Genomic DNA, 6,085 nt, shown 5'->3' on the forward strand with positions numbered 1-6,085 from the left:
TTGTTTCATCTGACATGTGAGTTCTCAGGAGCTCAGCCACAGGATGGTCAAAGGAAGGCAATGTGTTCCACAGACGAGGAGCAGGCCTTTGCTTTCATTATTTGAAGGGGATTTATTTAAAATCTCTGAACCCCAGTTTCTGTGATGGAAAGTGTGACAAATACTACCTTTGTCCTGCACCTTCCTTGTAGATGAAATGAGCTCATGTCTGTATGGTACTTGTGCATAGTAAGCCTTCAACTAATGGTGGTTGCTATTCTGTGGTCATAATGAAACCCTCATTCAGTTGAAAAGAGTGCTTTAAAATGTTACTTCTTTATGGAAACATGCCCCCACCCATAGATGTACTTGTTCAGGATTAAGAATTTTTCTGAAAAAGGTACAGTTCAGTGAAAGAAACTGCAAATTAGCTTTTCATTCTCAGTTCCCAAATGGAACTGTGGGTCTTGTTGGGAAAACCAAGTACACAAGAACAGAGCTCATTAGGTTGGGCCCTGAAGACCAATGGAGATGAAAATATAACCTGTTCATATTGACATGATACAAGGCTAGCCCATGTTGCCTCTGGCAGAACATTTTGTTTGGCCACAATGTTTTTTGAAGCTACAGAACACTCTAGTTGTATACAATGTGCTTTTTCTTTGACTTTGCCCAGCTCGATATCAAAGCTTATTTGTCTGCCCCATGGATACCTCTAACATACACACAAACACACCCACTATACACACTAATGCTTAAATTGAGCTAACAGGTTAATAAACAAAATGCAAATCTTTGTAAAATAATTGAGAGACTTGTCTAGACTTCCCTTGTCAACTGGTGTCTGTCAGAGAGAGATAATTTGCTAAGAATGTCATGAATACCTGCCTGGTTTTTCTAATAGGGAGTCAGCCCCTCTTAATGTTGGGGAGTTTCAGTCTTCTTCAAGCATCTCTCTTAAAATACCCAAGAAACCCTAAACATTTTGGTGAAATATACAGATGCCAAAGGCCACAAATCGGTAAAGACAACCAGAAATCTTAATTTTGCAATCCTGGACTACACAGTTCATGAGCTGTGGTACCTGAAATGAAAAGTGAGCCTGCTAAAAAGAATAAGGAGCCAGAGAGCCATGTAGATGTCTAAGTTTGCCATTCTCAGGACAATGGAGACTTGGTTAGAACCCCTCTGAAGTCACTGTCAGAGTTGAAGTCTCACAGGCACCATGCCAGAGGGGCAAGGTGTCTGCTTCTGAAGGTCACCTCCTAGGTCACCTGAGCCTGGTAAAGAGGGAAACAGCAGCAGCAGCTCCTTGACCTCATTTTCCCTACTCCCTGCTGTTTGTATACAAGTGGCGTGAAGGAAGTGTGAGGTCTGGTCAGTGCCAGAGGTCCTGCTGCTTTCTCCTGACACAGAAAGCTCTTTTTGCTGTTTTCAAAGGCAGCTGCTTCTGGCAGGAGTCAGGCAGGGCAGGGCCTGCCTTTGGCTAACTAACCAGAATTATTGCTGACATTCTTTTGGAGGGCAGGCGCTGGAGCAGGAAAATGTCTTCCTAGATGTTTTTCTCAGAGGTGATTCAGGACTGTGTCCTCACAAGCGTGTCTCCTCTCCCAAGGGGCTTTGCCAAAACAACATCCCTAAACTCAGGATTTTCTCAGATGCATTGTGCTGCATAGTCAAGTGTTGGAGTCATTCTGGAGACAGATCACTGTCCAGAACTGAGAAGTGCTAGAGGACTCATTTTAAAATCCTATTCCTTTGGGTGAAAATATTACTACTTTTGGAGTACCTTGTTAAATACACGTTTGAGTGTTTTGTGGAAACATTAATTTGTGTTTCCTTTTCACGATGTATTTTCCTCTCTCTCTCCCAGGAAGGTAGCTTTCTTTGTGCTCTGAGCCCTTGCTTTGCCTCAGGGGAGGTTTGCATTGTGGATGCAAAAAGCAAAAATGACTGTAGACACGGTGCTTTCTGGCTTTTGCGTCTCCATGGACCGACTGATCCTTTTGAAAGGATTGTACTAGGGAAGCGGGGAGAAGTGAGTGTCCTTTGAGAAGGGTAACTCTCCAAGGCCAGAGGAAGTAGCACTCAGCATGGAGGATTCCACACCACGAAAGAGACCCTGGTTGAAGGCAAGACTCAGGAAAACTGCACCTAAGGATGCTGGATGCTAGCTCAGGACGCCTGCCTCAGCTACAATTTCTCCACCTACATAGAGTGGAGGAAACTTTACAGTCACAAAGAGAAAGTAAACCAGCCTGCCCACTGTGTATCTGCAGATCAGGGTGGGCTAGGCTAAGGCCAGTGACTTTTTTTTTAAATATATTTTATTGGTTATACCATTACAGTTGTTCTATTCCCCCCCTTCATTCCCCTCCACCCGCACACTCCCTCCCCCACTATTCTCCCCCCCTTAGTTTATAACCACGTGTCTCAATTTCTTTAGGTTCTATATTTCCCCTACTATTCTCACCCTCCCCCCCTATCTATTTTCTACCTACCATCTATGCTATTTTCTATGCCTTCTCCCCCCTTCTCCTCCTCCCACCCCCCTGTTTCTAACCCTCCATGTGTTCTTCATTTCTATGGTTCCACTCCTGATCTAGCTGTCCTCTTGGTTTGCTTTTGTTTTAGGTGTGGTTGTTAATAACTGTGTGTTTGCTGTCCTTTCACTGTTAGTATTTTTCATCATCTCTTTCTTATATAAGTCCCTTTAGCATTTCATATAATAAGGGCTTGGTGATGATGAACTCCTTGAACTTGACCTTATCTGAGAAGCACTTTATCTGTCCTTCCATTCTAAATGAAAGTTTTGCTGGATAAAGCAATCTTGGCTGTAGGTCTTTGGATTTCATGACTTGGAATACTTCTTTCCAGCCCCTTCTTGCCTGTAAGGTCTCTTTTGAGAAATCCGCTGACAGTCTGATGGGTACTCCTTTGTAGGTGACTGTCCCCTTATCCCTTGCTGCTTCTAGGATTCTCTCCTTCATTTTAGTCTTGGCTAATGTAATTATGATGTGCCTTGGTGTGTTCCTTCTTGGGTCCAACTTCTTTGGCACTCTCTGAGCTTCCTGGATTTCCTGGAAGTCTATTTCCTTTGCCAGACTGGGGAAGTTCTCCTTTATTATTTGTTCAAATACATTTTCCACTCGTGGCTGTTTCCTTCCCCCTTCTGGTACCCCTATAATCCGGATGTTGGAACGTTTAAAGATGTCCTGGAGGTTCCTAAGCCTCTCCTCATTTTTTTGAATTCTCATTTCTTCATTCCTTTCTGGTGGGATGTTTTGTTCTTCCTTCTGGTCCATTCCATTGATTTGAGTCCCATTTTCCTTTCCATCACTATTGGTTTCCTGTGCATTTCCCTTCATTTCAATTAGTTTAGCCTTCATATGTTTCTCTAATTTGTGACTGTACTCTACCAATTCTGTGAGCATCCTGATAAATAGTGTCTTAAATTGGGCTTCTGAGAGCCTGGCAATCTGTTGGTAGCTTAGAGTTGTTGGCTCTGGGACTTTGAGTTCTTGTGCCATCTTTTGGGCTGTTTGTGCCTGTTAAGTAGCCGGATCGGAGCCCTAGGTTTTCACCAGAGCAGGGCAACTCAGTCGCTGGGTTGTGATGTTGTATGTGGGGGCGGGGTCAAAGAGGGACAATGGCTTCCCTCTGCCGCCTGCTGCTGCGACCCCCACCAGCACCGCAGCCACCACCGTCACCAGGCCCACGCGCCTCGCTCCACGGCACTTGAGTGTGCCACCGCTGTCAGCCCTCCACCACTGGGTTCGCCCCTGGGGCCTGCGTGGTCCGTCTCACTGTGCATGAATGTGCGACCTTGGTCAGTCTGTTCCGCACCCCGACTAGTTCTGGGCTGCCTGTGCTCCTAGGTCTGTCCTGCCCAACCCAGGTCCACTGCTGGCTCCACCTCTTACCGTCCTCGTTGAATGGTTCGTAGCTGTCGGACTTCCATATAATTCCGTTTTCTGGTCTCTGGGTGTGTGTTAGTTCTCCAAAAATTTGTTGTATCCAAACTTGGTTGTGGGAGAAGGCACAGTGTTTCCACCTATGCCTCCATCTTGGCGGAAGTCTGCCTAAGGCCAGTGACTTTTGCTTTTATTTCCAGGAAGCACAACGGACTCATAGTTTATAGTTGGCACCAATCCCAGTAATGATGGAAGTTGAAATTTTCTACAACTACAGGAAGGAGGAGGCACAAACTTGGATTTAATTGGGATAAAGTAAATAAACAGTAAACTTGCCTTACACCCAAGTTGCGGGGAAGAGTTATTATAGGCTATGAATGCAAATGACGCAGGGAACCAAAATACTTAAAATACATTTACTTATCACTAGTTATTAACAACTTAGGAAGATTTGTTTGTCAGAATAGAATCACATCAGAGCTTGTTTCCTTAAAGTGAGACAGATGAAAGGAAAATTTTGAAAGGGTTGAAAAAGATAGCAAGAGACAAAATTCACTTCTAGCAGTTAGTAAAAGCTTTGAGTCATTTTAATGGGGCTCTGGTATATGATATTTTTTGTATATTTACTGTCCAACTCTTCCCATAAGTTTTTCTCTTTCAAAACTAAACAACCATTAGGATCTGGGGGAAAAGACACTGAGTTCTTAGGAATTCCTGTCTGTGCCTGTCCTTTCTCTCAGCATGTATAAAAGTGTGTATAACTCTTCATTTAAAATGAGACTTTTATGACTAGGTGATACCATAGGGTACATTTATTTCTCAGTGTTCTTTTCCTTTTCAAAAATATGTTTTGTCTCTCTTATATCTTTACTAACATGCATGTGACCTAGATATTTGCTGGTCCCAGATGTAGCCTTTCATCCTCACACTAACCTCAATATCCCTGTGTTACTCTAAATCGGTAGCAAAATGAGAATTATTAAGCAATTAATTATGAGCCAACATTCTGGTAAAGAGGATAGGGAATAAAGTTTTCCTTACACAACCAATAGCAAGCTCTTTCAAAATATTGTTAAATATCTCTGTTCCCCAAAGTTCTCATTTTGCTACTCAGTAAATAGGGTGTTCTCCTTTTCACTTTTTCTAAACATGACCCAGTTTCCTCTATTTGGCCAAGCAATTCAATTTCTGTCCTAAATTTGTAATCCCTACTCAGCTAGATGCTCAACAAAGCAAAAAGTTCTGCAGTGAATAGAACCCTTCCCCCTTAGAAGGACATTTAGCAACTATTTTTACTATTTGAACATGGAATTAAATGTTTTACTTTGCCCTACTCTCAAATCATCAAAGTGTATTTTCCTAAACATATAGAACAATCTCCCTTAGAAGAGTTCTGTTAAATATAATTTTTCTCTGCTCGATTACATATTGTGACTGCTTATCAGAGCTACCAACTATTAGCACATTCTAGGAACACTGGGGTTTAGGAAGGAACACTGGAGGTAAAGTGTTCCAGAAAAGATGCTTCTTTCTTGAAGGTGGCCAGAAATTTCTGATCTTAGATTCAGAAACAGTCTAAATAGTAGGAAGTAAAAGTAATTCTGAAATAATTTTATTCTGGCTACTATTATTGTATAACAACTCACCTCAGATTTCATGGCTTAAAACTGCTATTTTATTTTGCTCATTACTTTTCGGGTCAGGATTGGGAAGAGCTTGGCTGGGTGGTTCTGGCTTGGGATCTCTCACACAGTTAGAATAAGATATCACTGGGACTGCTCTCATCTGAAGGCTGGACCGGACTGGATGTTTAAAATGACTCTTAGAATTCACAGTTGGTATTGACTGTTTGCTGGGAGCACCACCCATGGCTGTTGAATGCAGAACTTGCTTGTGGCCATTCCATATGGTTTGGCTTCTTGACAGCATGGTGACTTCCTGATAGTTGGACTTGTTACATGGCAATTATGGGCTCCAAGTATAAGTGTTCTATTGAACAAGCAAAAGCTACTTTGCCTTTTAGTCTTGGGAGTCATAGAACATCACCTGCTCCATTTTAATAGCAGAAGTAGCTATAAGCTCTGCCTAGATTCAAACCAAGATAAAATAGATTCCCTTCTTGATGGGGATATTGCCAAATTTATATAGCTAAAGAAAAGAAGGATGGGAGATATTCTTGTAACCCTTTTGGA

This window comes from Sturnira hondurensis, unplaced genomic scaffold (genome assembly GCF_014824575.4).
Source record: "Sturnira hondurensis isolate 20B ecotype Veracruz unplaced genomic scaffold, ASM1482457v3 Scaffold0009901, whole genome shotgun sequence".
NCBI lineage: Eukaryota > Metazoa > Chordata > Mammalia > Chiroptera > Phyllostomidae > Sturnira > Sturnira hondurensis.